We start from the raw sequence: 23,742 nt of genomic DNA on the forward strand, positions 1-23,742 counted from the left end.
ACTAAAGTCCACTCCTCGTGTTCCGCTACTCTCCAACGTCCTATGTGACGTCCCACGTGCTGGTCCCATACACGGAAAAAAATAATTTCTCCCCGGCGAGTAAAACAATCTCAGCACATAGATAATAAAAAGTACAACAAATATGATTTGAAAAAATTGAGACCTGATATTCATAACTGCGACGTATAGGCACGGAGTCTTCTGATAATATGATTGTATGTACATGAACTTGCTGATATACACCACCAGTCCAATAGCATCTAGAAAAATAATCACATAATCAGATCACAAACATGGCAGCTTAGTGGTACAAAATCAGTGATAAAATTCAAAGTACATGCAAGCATTCTGTTCCCAAGGCCATAAATTATTCTAATATCCATGAACTGCATTGTTAGCCGAGGGACACTTATGTGTGCCCTAGGTAGGTGTATTTCAGTTCGTCCACGTAAAATAATAATAAAGTTTTACGGTATGGCTAAGGCTGTGGGTATTTAATGGCAGTTCCACTAGCTCAAACCACACATTCTTGAAAAAAATAGACCGTTCTGACTTGTAGCTCGTTACTGAAGCGATCTACAAACTCTTCGTAAGCGAACGCCTCCATTTTCGTCCCCTACAAAATACAACCAAGTCATGTCTCATATGGTTTGATTAAGAGATACGAGAGATGATCGTAAAAACCTGCTTACTCTGGTGTCCGCTAGTATGGCACAGAAAAAACGTCCTCTTCTCCTCATTTGTTTTACGTGTGTATGTAAAACCTTGGCTGTTGTCTCCCAACCTCTTGAGTCTTGACTGGATGTGCACGTACTCGACACCATCGAATGTTACATTTCTGCATGGCCGAATAGTCAAAAAAATGAGCTATAAAAATGTGAGATGTACGGAAGTAGTTGTTGCATATAAATGCAAATATTTTACCTGGGGATTGCCGGAGCTGGCATAACATCGCCGGGCGGTGGTGGGATAACCATGGTTACCGGGGGCAGGGTTGAGCCTGCAGCTCGCTATGGACTGTAGTCTGCAAAGAGGAGGATGAAGAACGAAGGGAAAACATAGCCTACTGGATACATTATATAGGGGAGCAGATTTATGGCCACAGGCGGGAAGCCAAAAATTGATTTGTTTGCTTTAACGCTAATGTGTCTTTTTCCCAGTATCAACAGTATTAGGTACGAGATCCTTGCCTGCCTTTCTATAACACATCAACGTGAGAAAAATTAGGTAACATAAATATTTAATTGATTTCGTCGAAAATCCTTTTGCTAATTTCCTGTAATTACGCTAAGAGATCCATGCCTTTATATGACGCTATCATCTTGAGAAAAATCAGGAACACGAAATAGCAAAGATTTGATTGACATTTTGACAGTTTTGAAATAATTATGCTAAGAAATCCATGCCTTTATCTTACGTCATCATCTTGAGAAAAATCAGGAGATACCAATATTTAGTTGATCTGATTGACATTCCTTTTGACAATTTACCGATAATTATGATATATTTATTAACAGATCCGAAAACTTCCATATTATGTTAAGATTATTAAGAACTTCCATATAAATCTATATTGCGCTGACATGGAGGTTTCCATGTTCCAAATGATTATGTGAGATGTACATCACGTCATCAATAATTGGTGGAGTTTCCTTTACTTTCCTTTCTCATGGTACTCAATTCTATTGCCTGATGGTGCGTTTCATTTACTTTCCAATCTGATGGTGCGTTGATTATGATGCCTCAAATTGCGGTGATTTATTTGATGGTGCCGTGATTTGTTTGATGATGCGGTGGGAGGGCAAAGTGGTCATATGAAAAATATGTAGGACGAAAAATATGTCTAGCCGGTTGATCAATTTTTTGGGGCTCCTTCCTTTTCACGTTTTACATGCATGATTCCTGATTTTACCGTCTAGCCGGTCGATCAATTTTTGGGGGCTCCTTCCTTTTCACATCTTACATGCATGATACGTGATTTTGCTTTCATATTGATATATATGTTTTTTTATTAAACGTGTCAAACATGGTTACAAAGTTGTGTACGTAACTATTTTTTCCTTGTTTAATCCTATCCGTAAAATATAGATCTAACAGTTAGAATAATTCTAATGATGTGGATTAACGTGGTGTCTTTATTTTAGACATCCGTATTGTGTTTGTAGTCTATAATAGAATCATCTCCGTAAAATATAGATCTAACAGTTGGAATAATTCTAATGATGTGGATTAACGTGGTGTCTTTATTTTAGATCTCCGTATTGTGCTTTTAGTACATAATAGATTGATACGATAAATACAACAATAATCTGAGTTATTACACAAATGTTTACTGTCATACATTACAAACAATATAAATTGGAACAAATGTTTTTGAACAATATGAATCAAATGGTACAACAACAAATAAAGCAAACAACAAATGGTTGGAAACATAAATAAATCCTAGTTGTCGTGCCTTTGCCCATGGTGGGGAACAAGATCTTTCTGGAGCTGTTTTGCATTCTTGTCATTCTCAGTCAGACGGTATGTTTCAAGAAAAACTTGCACAGTATCTGGATCTCTTGCATGTTTGACCCGGGTACCAACATTATCAAAGAAAAATGGCAAGTTCAAACCCCTCTCATCCTCAATGATCATGTTGTGCATAATGACACAGGTGGTCATGATGTACTTGAGTGTGTCCATATCCCAAAATCTAGCTTGCAAAACACTGAATGCTCGTTCTATATCTTTTCGAGCTGCCTCTTGTGCTTTTGAAAACTCAACTTCAGCTCTATTCCCTGGCTCTCGGATGGTTTTGATAAATGTGGCCCAATCCGGGTATATACCGTCGGCAAGGTAGTACCCCATTGTGTACTCCCCCCCCCCGTTGATAGTGTAGTTGCAAGTCGGGGCATCACCTTTAGCAAACCGGGCTAGAAGATGGGATCGATGCAATACATTGATATCGTTGAGCGAACCGGGCAAACCAAAAAAAAAAACTGTGCCAAATCCAAAGATCCTACGATGCAACGGCCTCAAGAACGATTGTTGGGTCGCCGCTCCGACCACAATACAAGACTTGCCAAGCTTTTGGACAATTTTTCCATGTCCAATGCATAAAATCTATGCTGCCCAGCATGCCTGGCCACCCCCGTTGTTCGTTCTCCACCATTAATCTTGCGGTATCTTCGTCATTGGGAGCTCAAAGATATATCAGCCATACACACGCATCATAACCTTGGCAAAACGTCGAACAAACTCCAACATCGTATCCTCACCTATGTGAAGATACTCGTCGGCATAGTCCGCCGGTATGCCGTATGCAAATGTGCGCATGACGGCGGATAGTTTTCTGGTGCGTGCTAAATCCCAATAGCCCGGCGGCATTCCTTTTGCGCTTGAAGTAGCGCGTGTTGTCCTTGCACATTGAGACGATTTTTTTGAACAAACATCGCAACATTCGGTACCGGCGGCAAAAAAGATGGGGCGGATATGTCGATACCTCGGCGAAATAACCGCGCATGAGCAAGGTGTGGCCGAGGGCGCGGTTCCGCGGGATTCACAGCCACCCCATGGTCGAGCCCTTCCGCTTCTTCGGCAGCACGTCCGTTACCGCCGCCGTCGCGAGTATCACCGCCGTCTGCTCTAACTCGTCGTCGAGCAGCTCCTCCAGGTCCGAGTTGTTGGAGGAGGATGAATCCTCCAGCAAAAATAGCGCACACGGGTCCATCTACAAGTCGCAACAACCGCGGCAAACCATCAGAGCTACAGCGGCAAATCTGCGGCTGCGACGAGCTTGGGAAAAAGGCTTGCCGGCCAGCGGCGAGGTGTGCACGGCGGCGTCGATTCTGGCCGATGGGAGCCCGATTCGCACGCGCCGACAGGCGAAGCGAACGCGGCGGGCCCGCGTGTGTGCTTCTATCGGTCGGAATCGGAGGGGAAGGGCGGGAAGGCCAGGATCTGTGGTGGCGCGCGGCGGCGGCGGTAGGAAGAAGAGAAGGGAAGAGCTGAAACTTCCTTCCCCAAGGGGGGGAAACGGACGGAGGCCGGCCTCGCACAGCCCCTCCGACCCGGGAACTTGGGGGTCGCGCGGTGCAAATCGGGGCGGCCCGGAGTTTTTTTTTGGAAATGGGGGTGCGATGCGGGATCTTCCTTTTTTGCCCTCCAAACGGAAAATCGGCGGTTATTATGCGGATGGGGGTTCGATGGGCGATTTACTAGAGATGGTCTTACCTAGGTCGTAGGATTTTAATTGGTTGGTTATCCACTTGTCCCGATCCCGCTTTGGGACCTTGCCAACTTGGACACTGACTTCACCGAAGAAGAGCTCAAGGCGACGGTGTTTGGAACCGCGAGTGCTAAAGCTTCGGGATTGGACGGATTCGCCCGTGCTTTCTTCAAGGCATGCATGTTGGAAAATTATAAAGGGTGATTTCATGTTCCTTGTCTACCAATTTTCAGCCCTCCGCGTTACAGCTGGGTATGGGCATCCCGGCCCGGACGGGCCAGCCCAACCTGTCCCGGAAATCCCGGGCCTAGCCGGGTTCGGCCTGATTTTGGAGCCCGAACAGACTGGGCCAGGCTCAGGCTTGCACAAAACGTAATTTAAGCCTAGCTCGGGTCGGGCTTGTTGGGCCAACCTAGGCTTTTGGTAGTTCGGCCCGGATTCGGGCCTAATTTGAAAGTCCAAAGGTCGGGCCAGGCCGGCCGGGCTCGGAACTGGGAATTTCAGGTCGGACCCCTCATGAATGACATAGTTTCCAATGCCCAAAGTGCTTTTTAGTATCCATGACAACTTCCTATATGCGAGAAACCTCAGAAGAAGAATACACAAGAGCACAAAGCCGACCCTTCTTTTCAAGCTTACATTAACAAAGTCTTTGACTCGGTCCGATGGGATTATTTGATGGACTTGTTGCGACATCTTGGCGTCTCCAACAAATTTTGCGACTGGATCTCAGCCCTTGTTTTGTCGGCTTCATCTAGAATTCTTATTGATGGTATTGTCGGTGACCCCATAGTTCACAGAAGGGGTCTCCGGCAAGGAGATCTTTTGTCCCCGCTACTATTTGATACTGCAATTGTTCGCAGGATAAGAACCAGGGCCCCTACCTTGCGGGGCACGTGGGTGAACGTGCTACAGCTCAAGACCAAGTGCACCGCGCACAACGCTCCATCGGGACAGTGTCGGTCCCAGTGGAGTCCCACTCTCATGGCTGGAGAAGAGGGTTGGGAAGCCTCCTGATACGGGGCGACTTTCGGTCTTCACCACATCATGTGCTTCTTCGCCAAGACGGCACGCAAAGGTGAATCTTCTCCTTTATGCGTGCTTACAGTCGCCTATTTGGAACGATATACTACTTCATACTCCGTCATACATTGATGATAGGAACTCGACGACAAGTACGAAGGGAAGAGAGGATGCCATGGAGACCCGAGGACGCAAGGCCGATGTCACGAAAGCATGGAAGAGAAGGAGGAAGAGGAGCTGGACGCTCCAGGCTGGAACTTCCGCCCCAACCGACCGGAACTTCTGGCCAGATGTCATCCAAGAATGAAGATGCTCACGCTGAATGAATCTAGCCGGAACTTCCGCCCCTTAGGACCGGAACTTCCGCCTAGATGCCCACGCTGAAGGAATCCAGCTGGAACTTCCGCCCCTTAGGATCGGAACTTCCGCCCCCGGAGACCGGAACTTCCGCCTGTACGCTTTACATCACGAAACTGCCTGTTTTCAGCTTGTAACTTACCCCTTCGGCCCCTATAAATAGGCACCTGCCCCCACCGTCATGAGGGAGAGATGATGTTTAGATGAATTGGCTTATGCCTCTAATATCCCCTTGTGGATTTGGGAAGCCCCCACCTTAGATGATCCATCTATTGTATCCCTCCTTATTCGGATCTTTTCCATTCTACTAATTCTATCAATTGAGAATCTCTTGCTTTGCAACTCTATTCTTAATTGGTCTTTTACTCTTTGGACTTCTATTTGGATTTGTCGATCTTTTGCAAGAGATTCTACCGTAGGGTCTTTGTCTTGCACTTCTATCGAGTTGGTGGTTTGGGCCAACGAGGATAACTAATTTGTGTGTGTGTGTTTGTATCGTGTTCTTCGCGTTCATCCACTTCCCCGTGAATTCCCTCCGCAATCACACCCACCCGGGTCAATTCGTGAGATCGGGCAACCCACACGGGCTCAGCCCGCATCACCTCCAGTGGCGGAGCCTCTCAAAGATGTCATGGGGTATATACCCTGATAGACCACTGAGGAGTTTGCCCCCGGTTATCTTCCCCTCAAGCCCGAAGACCGCCTGGACAGGATCTCCCAAGGAGGAAAGGCCCCCGACAGGTCTCCACGTGGGATCGAGTTCCCGGGAACTGCGGCCTGCACGATCCCGGTGGTGCATGATCAAGACCAAGCATAATTAGTTGTTCCCCGATGTATAATTATACATAATTAATTATGTACAATTAGTTGTTTCCCACGGCATGGGGGCGCCGGCCTCCCAGAATGTCTGCGCCACCACGAAGGTGATGTAGATGCGCGCCCGCTGGGGCACCGACGGTGCCATCGAGAATGCCACCGGCGTGATCTGCCGGCTCCTGCCGCCCTCGTCATCATTCACGTCGGGAGCGAACTCTCTCTTCGGGGCCATGGCGTCGGAGCTCGTGCATGCGTGCGTAGAAGCGGAGGGGAGTGGGGACTGGAGTGGATAGGGACAGTCCCCTCCCGGTACACGTTAAATAAGACGCTTTCCCACTGATAGGTGGGCCCTGGGATGCGAGCAGGCGGACGCGGGAGGACGTCGCATGCCATCCGCGGTCACGCAAACCTGTCCCAGATTTGGACCAGTTTGGGTCGTCCTGGACGATGCGGTCATCGATTTTTGGAATGTGTCGCCGTGTTGGGCCACGATTTTGTCCTACGCGACCCATCCGGACGCACGGGCACGAGATGGATCGTCACGTTGAAGATGATGTCACAGTACTGCTTAGTGGTCATGGTCATGCGACTACTGCTCCTAGTGACTAGTGTCCCATGCATCGGGTCCACTTGCGCTTGCATGCACAATTATTAGCCCCAACTATGCACATGATTCTATGTCATGGATTTACTACATGGTTTTAGGCTGCTCATAGTGGGGAGTAACATAAGGTGGTGTCATGCATAAGTTACTATTTCATGTTACTACCTTCATAGTGGAAAGTAACTTAGAGATGGTATCATGCAAAGCCTCATTTATTAGTTTGTAGACGGAAATTCAATTCGGCTCCTGGGTGCATATGCTCCCTCTATCAAAAAATTATATTTCGAAATGTCGAAAAATTTTGACAAAAAATTCTACTTGTACATCTCCACAATATACGTACGTTCGTCAAGTTTCGCGAGGAACCAATATGTTTTGTGGTCTGTGTAAAAAAGAGAAAAATTATCTCCTGAAAAGCCTTATTTTCAGCATTGAATTTTGTCTTTTTTACACACGTCACACGACAATTCGGATTTTTATGAAACAACTTTGTGAGCGTGTAGCACGTGAAGATGTACGTTTGAATTTTTAGTTTCAATTTTTTGAAATTACAAAATGTATGTAACATGCATTTCAAAATAAAGGGAGCATATGCTCCCATGTGCCAAAACACCATTCCCGTTTGTAGACTCATTTTATCTTGGGGTGTGTGATGTTATGGTAACATAGCTAGTTACCACCTCCCTCTCTTTCTTCATTTATTGCTATGCCATGTCACCAAAACTTCTTGAAATGTGTGATGTTACTACCTAAGTTACTCCCACTATGAGCAGTCTTAGGGCTCTTTTGATTCATTGGATTTCTATAGGAATTGTGTAGGATTTGAATTCTATAAGAAATTTTCCTATATATATTATTTGATTCATAGGAAAATATCCTATAGGAAATAATTCTATAAGAATCTTGTAGTGCAAATCCTATTGGAAAAAAACATTAGTTCATATCTCATGGAAAATTTCTTTGCCACAATCAAATACACTCTATCTTCCCATAGAATTCAAAGTATGCATGATATCTCAATCCTATGATTTTCTTATTCCTATGATTATCCAATCCTATGAATGAAAGGAGCTCTTAGTGTGTTCAAACGGAAATACGACAAGAAAAGAATACTCAACAAGCCGGTAATTTCTCCGGGTTTTTTTTTGAAATTTGCCGGAGGTTGCTGGAGGTGGGTGGGTGGAGAAGGAGGAGGAAGAGGAGGCCGGCCGGCCGAAGGGGTCGCCGCATGTCGGGGAGGAGTGGGTCACCAGAGGAGGAGGAGGTCGTCGAGTGTGGAGGAGGAGGAGGAGGTCGCCGAGTGGTGGGGGAGGCTGGAGGTGGAGGAGAGGAGGGAGGAGAAGGAGAGATGTGGAGGTGGAGGAAGTGGAGGAGAAGGTGAAGTGGAGAAGAAGGTGAAGTGGAGGAGAGGAGGAGGAGGAGAAAAGAGAGAGAGGGAGAAGGACACCGCCGGATTTCAAATTTCAACCTAACAATTCTGTGGCGCATGTGCATTCGATGCGCCACAGATTGTTTTTTTCGAATTTCTTTATTTTTGCAGGAAAAAATCTTGAATTTGCCATCAATTTTTACTATTTTCGAATTTACCGATTCTGTAAATTTTAGAACAGCCAAAGACTGTTGAATTCATTTCTAGAATTTTCTCCTGGTCATTTTTATATATTGTGTGTATTTTTTTCGACTTCCTATGCAACCAGAAAAGTCGTTTTACCTTTTTTGCAAAAAAAAGTTGAAATTCAAATTTTTTGATTTTTCCTACAAGTATACCACTTAATATAAGTATAGTTCAAAGAATTTTTTTTGAAGTTTTTATAAGTTTATGTGATTTTTTGACACTAAAAAGGCGATCCACATGTGAGGAGGCGAGGGGGTGGGGGTTGGGTGGGTGCGTGGACGGTTGAAAAAACTTCTGTGTGCGCCACATAAATGCTTCTTTCTGTGGCGCATTTGACCACATGCGCCACCTAAAGGCGACATTTCTATGGCGCATCCAACTCCATGCGTCACAGAAATACTCAGAATTGGTCAAGCCAATAATTGACTGCGACCCAACCAAATTTCTGTAGCGCATGGAGAGTTGTTGCACCACAGAACTACCAAATTCTGTAACGCATGGAAAGTTGGTGCACCACAAAAATATCATTATTTAGTGGTGCACGTGCATGAGTGCGCCACGTAATTTTTTTTAATGGCGCTTGGTTATTTAGTGCGCCAAAAAAGGCAGTCCACCTATAACTAGTAGTTTTCTACTAGTGTATTGTTGCATTTTATATTGTAAGCTAAACTTCCTTGAGATAAGCTGATATACTATTATGCAGTTTTACTCTGAGAGATATAAATGTAGATGCTCGTATATTTTTTCATATTGTTTTCACTTGTACCTAGGTAGGAGAATATTTTTGACCAACTCTCTTTCTTGTACTTCAAGCCATGCTTGATGTACTCTGAATATTGCTATATATCATGATGTGGTCATAACAGCACACTACAGGAATCGGCCCGGCTGCCCTCGGCGTAGCCATGCCTTGCCCTCGGCGTAGGCTACGCCGACGGCAACCCTCGACGTACGTCGTCGGCGTCTGGGTCCCTCGGCACAGATGTGTCCACCGTCGGCGTAGGTATGGCCGTCGGCGTACACCACCTACGCCGAGGACCATGCTCACCGTCGGCGTACGCACCGTCGGCGTACACTCGCCGGCGTGCCGTCGCCGTTAACGGCGCGATGCCATACGCCGAGGGCATCCCCTCGGCATAGAGATCCACCAGAGGCGACGTGGCGCAGCGTGGCGGGCCGTAGCCAGGGGCTACGCCGAGGGCAACCCCCTCGGCATATAGGTGGACGCGTGGCAGCCCGTGGCGCACCGTCGCACCGTCCTCTCCGTGGCTGGCTTGCGCCGCACGCCAGAGCCTACGCCGAGGGCAATGCCGTCGGCATAGGCCCGACCATATGGTCATGCCAGGCGCCTATGCCGACGGTATTGCCCTCGGCGTAGGCCCTACCATTTGTTTTTTTATTTAATTGTGTTCCAATTCATCTAAATTCAGTTCAGCAGGTCCAATACATCTAAATACATCCAAATTCATCCAAATTCATCAAAAAATCGACCAAATTCGTCATAATTCACCAAAATAGCATATAATTCACATAGTAGCATACATGGTGCACATAGTAGCATACAAGAGGTGAGCGGAGAGTTTCATGTCATCCAAATACATAGTAGTAGGTAGCAAGCAAGAAGCCCGGTGCCGACTAACGCAGGAAGGACCCGGGCGGGGTGTGTCCGCCCACATCGTTGGCGAAACGAGCAGCCCGGGGTTGCGCTCCGGTAGACGCTGCAGAAGAACCACCTGGAGAAGGACCGGAAGTACGCCCAGAAGAAGTCGACGGAGAGGACCGGGAGTAGTCCCAGGAGTAGTCGACGGAGAGGCACCAGCAGAACGCCCAGGAGACTGACCATCTTCATGAACCGGTGTGACCTCGCGCCCACCCTGCGAGGCCTGGTTCCCGGAGCATCCCGTTCCCTACATGTTCCCTACATGTTAGCAACTTGCGATGCAAAGGGAAGTAGTAACTACGGGTTTGGCAAAGAACTTACCTCCGGTGTGGATCCGTAGTAAGTCGCAGCGAAAGCTGCCCTCGATGGCATGATAGGCATGTCCCCCGCCACGGTAACTCGAGCCGGTGGCGGTGTACCAGTAGACATAGAAATCATCATTTCCTGCAAGATAGGTTACAAGTTAGGCTTTGCAGAAATAAAGCATCAAACTGAGACTTGTCATCTACTTGCGAGAAGAAAGATTCAGACTTACTCCTATATACGCCATGTAGGCTGTATTCTGCCTATTCCACTGCGTAGCGGCCTGCTGATACGCTTCATTACAGGCTTCGAAGGCCGCCTCGAACTCAGGCTACAATTTCAGAAACAATGAATCTCGTCAACACTTAGCCATGTAGGAAGGAAAACCGGAAAGAGGATGAAAATGAGGAAAACTTACATCGTAGGCGGGTGGACGAGCAGGCCGTGGACGAGGCTGGGGGCTGTCGGCGGTGAGGGTATGCTTGAGACGCGTGTAGCTCGTGGCATGGGTAGGCTTGACCACCTTATTCAGAAAGGGGAAACGGCCATGCGGACGCCCGCGACTCGACAGGACCAACGACTCCTCGTCGGTCGGCATGCGCAAGGGGTCATCCACCTCCGGGTGATGAGACCTCACCATGTCGCAGTAGTCATCCTTGGCGGCCTTGGCATTGCCGTAGTACTGTGGCTGAGGCAATGCGGGATTGGGCTTCGCTTCGTCCGCATCATGTCATATATCTCGGCATCATGAAGCACCACCCCGGGTGGTGCCTCGGCCACCCGCATCGCGAAAAGAAAAGTTATGCGTATCACAAATGAGACATGACGGGAAATGAAAGAAGGTCGTTCCATGTATATACATACCTTTTTCCCCTTGAAGCGGGTGTAGTCGCGGCTTCCCGCGCAGTGTGTGCCACCAGTGCCTCGGTTCTCCATGTTACACCTCGACACGGCTGCAAACTCCTCGTCCTGCCTGAGCCACCTCGCCCTAATGAGCTCCTCCCATGCCTCCCTATGCTGCTCGGCCCACTCGGGACAAACCTGAAAACGCAATACTCAACTCAAGATAATTCAATGAAAACTTAGTAGCAATGTAGAATCTCATTGACATTTTACTCACCGACATGTACTCATCAATGGTCATTGCCCATTCCTCCGTAGGCTGGTTACCAACATAGTACTCCTTCTTGACCCTCTTACCCTTGTTAGCCCAGAAGGCACTAGCGCAGGTGACCTTTTGGTTGTACCACTGATGCGGTGTCAACCTCTCGCAAGCGCCACGCAAAGTGAGACGCGCCTGCGTATCATGCTCCGGGAGTCCACACGATAGAAGCACTTCAATCATGCATAAATCAGTTGTGAAAGTCATGAGTTAGCACATTAGGGTCATCAACTATGAACGGTGCTCGAGAAATATATGCCTTACCCAGAACTTGGTGGTCACGGCCTCAAGCAGTGTCGCGAAGCCTACGGCAGGGGCATCCTCATAGTCCGCCCAAGTAGTGGCTAGCTTCGTCGGGCCACCGGGGACCGTGCTAAGGGGAGTGTATCTGCCGGGCCAGAACTTCTTAATCAGAGCCCCAAGCAAGCTGTTAGGCTGGCGGGCGGGCTTGGCCTCCCATGTACAGTTGCTGCAAATAAATCACACATTAGTACACATGCCAAATTGTTTATTATGCCCAAGATGAAAATACATGTTCAAAATTTCTGAAGTAGTACACTTACTCATCGCTCGAAGGAATGATAAGGGCCTTGTCATCATGGGTCTTCGGCTCCTTCCTCGCATCGGGGACTCTAGCTTCTCCACGAATCTTCAAGGGCTTCGGCGCACCCCCACCCTCCATCACCTCCAACTCAGCCGTAGAGTCCAACTCGTGTGTAGACTCCGTCTCCATCTCCACCTCCCCACTAGACGGACCCTCTAGGAACAACTCAGGAGCCACGTCGCCAGAAGCGGAGGGTGGCTCGTCAAAGTCCATGTGTACTCCGCCGCCACCTCGTCCTCCACCTCGTCCTCCTCATCCTCGTCCTCGTCCTCCACCTCGTCCTCCTCGTCCTCGTCCTCCATCGGTACCATCGGCGTAACGCGGATTTTGCACCGGGGCTCGATCACTCCGTCTAGGCGCTCTAGGAATATTCCTCTTCACCTGCGCCAGCGTCTTAAGCAAGCTCTCGGAGTCTGCCTTGCCGCTGCTCATATTGTTCAGTCACCTGCATTGAGAAGAATAAAACAGTTAAGCACAAAGACATATTATATGAAGATACTAAGAATAAAAGGCACAATGCAATTAAGAAGCATGTTGACATAATAAAATGAAGATACTAAGAATAAAAGGCACAATGCAATTAAGAAGCATGTTGACATAATAAAATGAAGATACTAAGAATAAAAGGCACAATGCAATTAAGAAGCATGTTGACATAATAAAATGAAGGTACTAAGAATAAAAGGCACAATGCAATTAAGAAGCATGTTGACATAATAAAATGATGGTACTAAGAATAAAAGGCACAATGCAATTAAGAAGCATGTTGACAAATAAATACGAAGAATAAAAGACCCTCACCACCCATCATCGCTCTCACGCTCACTCTCATACTCCGTCTCTTTCTCTTTCTCTTGCTCTTTCTCTGGCTCACTATCACTATCACTATCTTGTGAGTACAAAGTTGAAGGGTCGACGGGTGGAGGCTCATCATAATTGTCATTCGCCTCAAGTAACTTCTCGAGCATAGATATGTCCTTTAGATCCACCACCGACTCACCACGAGTTTCCGCATCGTTCCCGAGGTCTTCTTGAACAAACGGTTCTAAAATATATTCCCCGAAGTCCTGTTCCTCTTGATAGAAAATCCCCTCGTATGTCACGGGGTCAATGTTGTTGTAATCATCCTCAGAGGGAATCGGTAGGTTACCATGTGGCGATATCTGGAAGACGACTTCCCAACCCTTGAGTTCCGCTTTCTGGCATGGGTAGGGCAAATAATAAACTTGCTTGGCTTGGTGAGCCACAACAAAGACATCGGCTCCGCTATAGGTGGTTGAAGGCTTAACTTCAACTAACCCAATGGACTTATCACTTCTCTGTCCACCTATTGGGTCGAACCAATGACACTTGAACACGACGATATTGAGTTGCACGTTCGTACGATTGAATGTCAACTCGTATACACTTTGTAACCCGATACGTCTCCGACGTATCGATAATTTCTTATGTTCTATGCCATATTATTGATGATACCTACATGTTTTATGCACACTTTATGTCATATTCGTGCATTTTCTGGAACTAACCTATTAACAAGATGCCGAAGTGCCGGTTCCTGTTTTCTCGCTGTTTTTGGTTTCAGAAATCCTAGTAACGAAATATTCTCGGAATTGGACGAAACGAAGACCCAGTGGTCCTATTTTTCCACGGAGCTTCCGGAAGACCGAAGAACACACGAAGTGGGGCCACGAGGTGGCCAAACTATAGGGCGGCGCGGCCCAAGCCCCGGCCGCGCCGACCTATAGTGTGGGCCCCTCGTCCGGCCCCCGACTCGCCCTTCCGCCTACTTAAAGCCTCCGTCGCGAAACCCCCGAGGCGAAAAACCACGATACGGAAAACCTTGCGAGACGCCGCCGCCGCGGATCCCATCTCGGGGGATTCTCGGAGATCTCCTCCGGCACCCTGCCGGAGAGGGGATTCATCTCCCGGAGGACTCTACACCGCCATGGTCGCCTCCGGAGTGATGAGTGAGTAGTTCACCCCTGGACTATGGGTCCATAGCAGTAGGCTAGATGGTTGTCTTCTCCTCATTGTGCTTCATTGTTGGATCTTGTGAGCTGCCTAACATGATCAAGATCATATATCCGTAATACTCTATGTTGTGTTTGTCGGGATCCGATGGATAGAGAATACCATGTTATGTTAATTATCAAGTTATTACATATGTGTTGTTTATGATCTTGCATGCTCTCCGTTACTAGTAGAGGCTCGGCCAAGTTTTTTGCTTTTAACTCCAAGAGGGAGTATTTATGCTCGATAGTGGGTTCATGCCCGCATTGACACCGGGACGAGTGACGAAAGTTCTAAGGTTGTGTTGTGCTGTTGCCACTAGGGATAAAACATTGGCGCTATGTCCGAGGATGTAGTTGTTGATTATATTACGCACCATACTTAATGCAATTGTCCGTTGCTTAGCAACTTAATACCGGAGGGGGTTCGGATGATAACCTCGAAGGTGGACTTTTTAGGCATAGATGCAGTTGGATGGCGGTCTATGTACTTTGTCGTAATGCCCAATTAAATCTCACTATACTTATCATGTCATGTATGTGCATTGTTATGCCCTCTCTATTTTTCAATTGCCCGACCGTAATTTGTTCACCCAACATGCTTTTATCTTATGGGAGAGACACCTCTAGTGAACTGTGGACCCCGGTCCATTCTTTAATACTCGAAATACAAATCTGCTGCAATACTTGTTTTTACTGTTTTCTCTGCAAACAATCATCTTCCACACAATACGGTTAATCCTTTGTTACAGCAAGCCGGTGAGATTGACAACCTCACTGTTTCGTTGGGGCAAAGTACTTTGGTTGTGTTGTGCAGGTTCCATGGCGCCGGAATCTCTGGTGTTGCGCCGCACTACATCCCGCCGCCATCAACCTTCAACGTGCTTCTTGGCTCCTCCTGGTTCGATAAACCTTGGTTTCTTTCTGAGGGAAAACTTGCTGCTGTGTGCATCATACCTTCCTCTTGGGGTTGCCCAACGAACGTGTGAAATACACGCCATCAAGCATATTTTCTGGCGCCGTTGCCGGGGAGATCAAGACACGCTGCAAGGGGAGTCTCCACTTCTCAATCTCTTTACTTTGTTTTTGTATTGCTTTATTTTATTTACTACTTTGTTTGCTGCACTTATATCAAAACACAAAAAAATTAGTTGCTAGCTTTACTTTATTTGCTATCTTGTTTGCTATATCAAAAACACAAAAAATTAGTTTACTTGCATTTACTTTATCTAGTTTGTTTTATTTACTACTGCTAAAATGAGTAATCCTGAAGTTGAAGTTCGTTCATTTAAGCAACAAGGAGGAGAATGTTTAAAAGATGCTTGGTATAGAATTAGTGATGCTCATAATAGGTGCACTAAGAAACACTCCACTACTATCCTACTCAGGAATTTTTATGTTGGTATCTCTAGCTGGAATAGATATGTTCTTGATTGTCTCGCGGGGGGGTAACTTCCTAGGTGCTCCCTCTTTAGAAGCTAGCTGCATCATTGAGAGTTTATTTGGAACACCACCTGTTAATGAAACTAAAATTGAAATCTCCCTTGAGGATGTTATGAAAAAATTGGAAACCACAGAGAAGAATTTTCCGAGTGTTGAAACTAAGTTGGAAATATTACTTGATAAAACTGATGAACTTGATAAATCTTTAGGAGGAATTGATGAAAGAATTAGTGTCCTAGGAACTTGTGTTGACCATGATAATCAAATTAATAGGATTGGCGAACTTGAAAAAGCTATGGGAACTTTGTGTTCAACCTTTTCATCTTTACAGCTTTAGAGAGAAAGCTTATGTGGGGAAGGAGCAAAAGTTTATGTATGCCTCTAAAGTGCCTAAACCAAAGAAATATTATTATAGACCTAAAATTGACAAAGCCCCTAGTACCACTAGAAATGTGGAAGCTTATGATATCAATGCTTCATCTCGCGATAATACTTGAGATACACTTTCTGCGCCTAGCTGAAAGGCGTTAAAGAAAAGCGCTTATGGGAGACAACCCATGTTTTTACTCCAGTATTTTTGTTTTATATTTGTGTCTTGGAAGTTGTTTACTACTGTAGCAACCTCTCCTTATCTTAGTTTTATGTTTTGTTGTGCCAAGTAAAGTCTTTGGTAGAAAAGTAAGTACTAGATTTGGATTACTGCGCAGTTCCAGATTTCTTTGCTGTCACGAATCTGGGTCTATCTCCCTGTAGGTAGCTCAGAAAATTACGCCAATTTACGAGCATGATCCTCAGATATGTACGCAACTTTCATTCAATTTGAGCATTTTCGTTTGAGCAAGTCTGGTGGCCTAATAAAATCCATCTTTACGGACTGTTCTGTTTTGACAGCTTCTGTCTTTTATTTCGCATTGCCTCTTTTGCTATGTTGGATGAATTTCTTTGATCCACTAATGCCCAGTAGCTTTATGCAATGTCCAGAAGTGTTAAGAATGATTGTGTCACCTCTGAACATGTGAATTTTTATTATGCACTAACCCTCTAATGAGTTGTTTCGAGTTTGGTGTGGAGGAAGTTTTAAAGGATCAAGAGAGGAGTATGATGCAATATGATCAAGGAGAGTGAAAGCTCTAAGCTTGGGGATGCCCCGGTGGTTCACCCCTGCATATATTAAGAAGACTGAAGCGTCTAAGTTTGGGGATGCCCAAGGCATCCCCTTCTTCATCGACAACATTATCAGGTTCCTCCCCTGAAACTATATTTTTATTCGGCCACATCTTATGTACTTTGCTTGGAGCGTCGGTTTGTTTTTGTTTTTTGTTTTGTTTGAATAAAATGGATCCTAGCATTCACTTTATGGGAGAGAGACACGCTCCGTCTGTTGCATATGGACAAATATGTCCTTAGGCTCTACTCATAGTATTCATGGCGAAGTTCTTCTTCGTTAAATTGTTATATGGTTGGAATTGGAAAATGATACATGTAGTAAATTGCTATAATGTCTTGGATAATTTGATACTTGGCAATTGTTGTGCTCATGTTTAAGCACTTGCATCATATACTTTGCACCCATTAATGAAGAAATACTTAGAGCTTGCTAATTTGGTTTGCATATTTGGTTTCTCTAGAGTCTAGATAACATCTAGTATTGAGTTTTGAACAACAAGGAAGACGGTATGGAGTCTTATAATGTTTACCATATGTCTTTTATGTGAGTTTTGCTGCACCGCTCATCCTTGTGTTTGTTTCAAATAACCTTGCTAGCCTAAACCTTGTATCGAGAGGGAATACTTCTCATGCATCCAAAATACTTGAGCCAACCACTATGCCATTTGTGTCCACCATACCTACCTACTACATGGTATTTATCCGCCATTCCAAAGTAAATTGCTTGAGTGCTACCTTTAAAATTCCATCATTCACCTTTGCAATATATAGCTCATGGGACAAATAGCTTAAAAACTATTGTGGTATTGAATATGTACACTTATGCACTTTATCTCTTATTAAGTTGCTTGTTGAGCGATAACCATGTTTCGGGGACGCCATCAACTATTCTTTGTTGGATATCATGTGAGTTGCTATGCATGTCCGTCTTGTCTCGAAGCAAGAGAGATCTACCACCTTCATGGTTGGAGCATGCATATTGTTAGAGAAGAACTTTGGGCCGCTAACTAAAGCCATGATTCATGGTGGAAGTTTCAGCTTTGGACACATATCCTCAATCTCATATGAGAATAATAATTGTTGCCACATGCTTATGCATTAAAGAGGAGTCCATTATCTCGTTGTCCATGTTGTCCCGAGTATGGATGTCTAAGTTGAGAATAATCAAAAGCGAGAAATCCAAAATGCGAGCTTTCTCCTTAGACCTTTGTACAGGCGGCATGGAGGTACCCCATTGTGACACTTGGTCAAAACATGTGCATTGCAAAGATCCGGTAGTCCAAGTTAATTAGGACAAGGTGCGGGCACTATTAGTATACTATGCATGAGACTTGCAACTTGTAAGATATAATGTACATAACTCATATGCTTTATTACTACCGTTGACAAAATTGTTTCATGTTTTCAAAATAAAAGCTCTAGCACAAATATAGCAATCGATGCTTTCCTCTTTGAAGGACCATTCTCTTTACTTTTATGTTGAGTCAGTTCACCTATCTCTCTCCACCTCAAGAAGCAAACACTTGTGTGAACCGTGCATTGATTCCTACATACTTGCATATTGTACTTGTTATATTACTCTATGTTGACAATTATCCATGAGATATACATGTTACAAGTTGAAAGCAACCGCTGAAACTTAATCTTCCTTTGTGTTGCTTCAATACCTTTACTTTGATTTATTGCTTTATGAGTTAACTCTTATGCAAGACTTATTAATACTTGTCTTGAAGTACTATTCATGAAAAGTCTTTGCTTTATGATTCACTTGTTTACTCATGTCATCACCATTGTTTTGATCGCTGCATCCACTACATATGTTTACAAATAGTATGATCAAGGTTATGATGGCATATCACTTCAGAAATTATCTTTGTTATCGTTTTTACCCGCTCGGGACGAGCGTAACTAAGCTTGGGGATGCTTGATACGCCTCCGACGTATCGATAATTTCTTATGTTCTATGCCATATTATTGATGATACCTACATGTTTTATGCACACTTTATGTCATATTCGTGCATTTTCTCGGAACTAACCTATTAACAAGATGCCGAAGTGCCGCTTCCGTTTTCTCGTCGTTTTTGGTTTCGTAAATCCTAGTAACGAAATATTCTCGAATTGGACGAAACGAAGACCCAGTGGTCCTATTTTTCCACGAAGCTTCCGGAAGACCGAAGAACACACGAAGTGGGGCCACGAGGTGGCCAAACCATAGGCGGCGCGGCCTAGGCCCCGGCCGCGCCGACCTATAGTGTGGGCCCCTCGTCAGCCCCCCGACTCGCCCTTCCGCCTACTTAAAGCCTCCGTCGCGAAACCCCCGAGGCGAAAACCACGATACGGAAAACCTTACCGAGACGCCGCCACCGCCGATCCCATCTCGGGGATTCTCGAGATCTCCTCCGGCACCCCGCCGAGAGGGGATTCATCTCCTGGAGGACTCTACACCGCCATGGTCGCTCCGGAGTGATGAGTGAGTAGTTCACCCCCGGACTATGGGTCCATAGCAGTAGCTAGATGGTTGTCTTCTCCTCATTGTGCTTCATTGTTGGATCTTGTGAGCTGCCTAACATGATCAAGATCATCTATCCGTAATACTCTATGTTGTGTTTGTCTGGGATCCGATGGATAGAGAATACCATGTTATGTTAATTATCAAGTTATTACATATGTGTTGTTTATGATCTTGCATGCTCTCCGTTACTAGTAGAGGCTCGGCCAAGTTTTTGCTTTTAACTCCAAGAGGGAGTATTTATGCTCGATAGTGGGTTCATGCCCGCATTGACACCTGGGACAAGGATGTAAAGTTCTAAGGTTGTGTTGTGCCGTTGCCACTAGGGATAAAACATTGGCGCTATGTCCGAGGATGTAGTTGTTGATTACATTACGCACCATACTTAATGCAATTGTCTCGTTGCTTAGCAACTTAATACCGGAGGGGGTTCGGATGATAACCTGAAGGTGGACTTTTTAGGCATAGATGCAGCTTGGATGGCGGTCTATGTACTTTGTCGTAATGCCCAATTAAATCTCACTATACTTATCATGTCATGTATGTGCATTGTTATGCCCTCTCTATTTGTCAATTGCCCGACTCGTAATTTGTTCACCCAACATGCTTTTATCTTATGGGAGAGACACCTCTAGTGAACTCGTGGACCCCGGTCCATTCTTTAATACCGAAATACAAATCTGCTGCAATACTTGTTTTTACTGTTTTCTCTCGCAAACAATCATCTTCCACACAATACGGTTAACTTCTTTGTTACAGCAGTCCAGGTGAGATTGACAACCTCACTGTTTCGTTGGGGCAAAGTACTTTGGTTGTGTTGTGCAGGTTCCACGTTGGCGCCGGAATCTCTGGTGTTGCGCCGCACTACATCCCGCCGCCATCAACCTTCAACGTGCTTCTTGGCTCCTCCTGGTTCGATAAACCTTGGTTTCTTTCTGAGGGAAAACTTGCTGCTGTGCGCATCATAGCTTCCTCTTGGGGTTGCCCAACGAACGTGTGAAATACACGCCATCATAACCTTCCGTAGTAATCAAAGTTGTTGGCTCCTTTGGTGAAGACCCCAGTATTTATAGTTTTGGGATTCGCCCCCGGCCTCGTCGCGAATTCATTCACATCATACTTCTCATACTTGGTCACCTCACGGCTAACCTGGGACAATACAACACGCAAATTTTGTGTGCATACGTGTAATAAGAGGGATAAGCAGATTTCCATGTTAGAAACATTACTTTTCCATGAACCATGACACAAAGCCGCGCGAGAGTAACCATCGTGGGCCGAGGCACAAGAATTGGCCGAAGAGAAAAACACCGAGACGAATATTAGTCGCGTTCACCATTTACCTACGAATAGGGACCATCATGTTCATACATATAGCATTATACTCGTTTCTATTTTGTTTCGCCTTAATACTGAATAGTTGTAGCTTGCCGGCACGCCGACATTGTGGAACGGCGACGGAAGAGCCGGGCGGGGAAGATCATCGATAGTACGCGCCAGTATCATCTCCTCGGTATTAAATTGCATGCTTCAATTTGTTTCGCTATCTTCTCGGCAATTTAACTCTCCAATACAGACCGCCAACGACAGCCACTAAGAGCGTTCGGCAGGTGCGCTACTGATGCCATCGAGAAGGTGCCTGGCGATTGTGGTTCGGTATAGGTCCGCATTGTATCTGTAGCTTTCGCATTGTCCTGGGTAGAGCCGCACACGTTAGCCGCCAGCCTTTCAAATAATACGGGCGATGAGCCGCCGGTTCATATGATATCGTACCTTTCCCGCCGATTAATCCCTTACTCATCGTGAACATCACTTAGTATTATCAATGCCTCCTTCTTTTGACTAGCGTATTACATGCGCTGAACCGATCTTTCATGCAATTATCACAGGTCTGGCCATTTCGCACCCTGACTTCTGCATATCGCACTACGACATAGGATGACCAGGACAAGAATAGCCGAGGGAGTATTCAATTTATTGATTTCCGACAGAGTTCTTGTCGAGTTAATTAGCTAAAGACGGTGCCCGTACTGTCCGCGAAGAGTTTATCAAGAGCAGCTTTATAAGAGTTACCAAATCAGTTATTAAAGCAATCAAAGCCACAATAAAAAGTGTTTAAGAATTTAAACAGCAAAAGAGAAACACAATTGTCGCATATAGAGAGAGCAGCAGCATTTGCATTAATAAAACGGTATTCTAGTATTCAATCAATTAGCATGCATCAAGATTGCGCAGCCAAGAATGAAATCTCGCACAACATCTTTGTCCTACTTGAATTTGCCGCTCAAGGGAAATCCATCGATATTAAGGCAATTCCTTTAATAGAGCACGGGAGCAGCATCAAGTGAACACATAAATATCTTCTGACATTGGTACTGACAATGAGCCATGTGTATATAACTTTGCAACAATCTATCGATGATGAAATACATGTTCAGATCTGGCATTCGGGCTCTAGTGACAGCATTACATTAAAGTTGTACGTCATAGGCACAATACGACACTAATCAGCTTATGCCGATGACACCACTCGCCATTGCTGGTTGATGGCGCGGGGTGATGATCTCCTCCATTGTCTGCACACTTCGGGTTATCGGCATGATGTGCTGGCGTTTCCGAGGGGTTTCGCGACTTCCTGGCGAATGAGGTTAAGAATCGAAAATATCGGTAAACACATCAGTACGGTCAGTCGGTGGGCCCTGCCCATTCTTCGCCTCATAGCTCGAGGTTCGCCTTTTCACGCAGAATTCTCGGCAATTTCCCTAGCTGGATTTCTTCTCTGTGTTCTCTGCCGGTAAACAGCCGCTTAGTCTGCGTTGTACCCAAAATACAATAATTAGAGGCCTTTGTTGTTTTGAAAAAATAGATACGTTTTGGACACATTTTCTAGCCGCTTGTTCTTTCGTCAGCAATTAATCAAAGGAGAAAAAGAACTTTCACGAACATGTTTGTTTCATATGATAGCAGAATTATGTTATGGCGCGGGCTTATAATGAGATATATGCAAATAGCATCATCTAACAGCTAAGTGGAGAGGTACTAACAATTAATAATAAGCATCAAGAATCATGCTAGTTAAGATTGGGTAATGTTCATAAGAGAGTATTTAGTATCTCGCTTTTGCTCGCATTTGATTGGCAAAACAGCAATGCCTCTCGCACCTTCGAGTTCATAGAAAGACTAGAGTAGTGATTGTCAAAAGACAATGCACCACAATCAAATCATATTTTGAGACAAGCATATTGTATGAATGACAGTTTAAAAAGGCTCTCAAGTACTCAAAGAGCCACGGAGACACAACATGCGCAAAGCATTGACTTTCAAGCAGGATACATGCTTAGAGCTTTTTCATTTTTGAAATTCGTGGAGTAAATTATTTTTCTGTCACCTAGTAATGGGCACACTAACCATTCTTTGCCAAACTGCATGTGGCACCCCATGCATTATTGCATATTTATACAATAACTCTTCGTAGCCAAGCAATTCATACCAATTTTTTGTTTTTAGTTTTATTATGACAATTTCTAACTTTATTTAGGCTTACGCCAATCAATTTTTCGGTATCTAACAATACAAATCATGGAGGAGTAGCCTATTTAAGTTTACTGGGACGTAAACATTGCCGCTTTGCAAAATTATTGGACAGCGATGCCAATTATTCCAGGCGAGAGTCCGCTGTACGACAATGTTGAAGCAACACATACTTTCCTCATGAGCTATGAAACATTAACAATAAATGAAGTATTTTCGTTAGATTTAGTAAATGCCATTTATACCTGAATGAAATGCCATGCTATTGTGTATTTATGGTGACTCGACGTTTGGTTTTCATGTTATATGGTTTAGCGCCTTCGGGCTACATTAAGTGTAGGCTAGCACGGATCAGCAACGCCATGTAATCACTTGCGCAAAATAGTTAATCGTATATAAAAAGTGACTTCTCAAGCAATATAGATCATCGGTGTTTAATTGACTTTTTGTTCAAATATATGCATGCGCAGCATACAAGTCGCTATACGAATTATTCAGAGTGAGGATACACGCCATACTTACTTATGAATAATGTAAAGCTAAAACAACTATTTATTATAAGTTACTCATATTAAGATTATATTTCAAACAAATAATCATATACCTCACATAGTCACCAAGATGCTCATGATATATACAAAAATGAAATAAATACTTTCACCACAAATGTATTGTCGTATAGATCGCCATATGTTTTGTGTTAGATAATATGAAATAACGT

The sequence above is a fragment of the Lolium rigidum genome, chromosome 5 (assembly GCF_022539505.1).
Source record: "Lolium rigidum isolate FL_2022 chromosome 5, APGP_CSIRO_Lrig_0.1, whole genome shotgun sequence".
NCBI lineage: Eukaryota > Viridiplantae > Streptophyta > Magnoliopsida > Poales > Poaceae > Lolium > Lolium rigidum.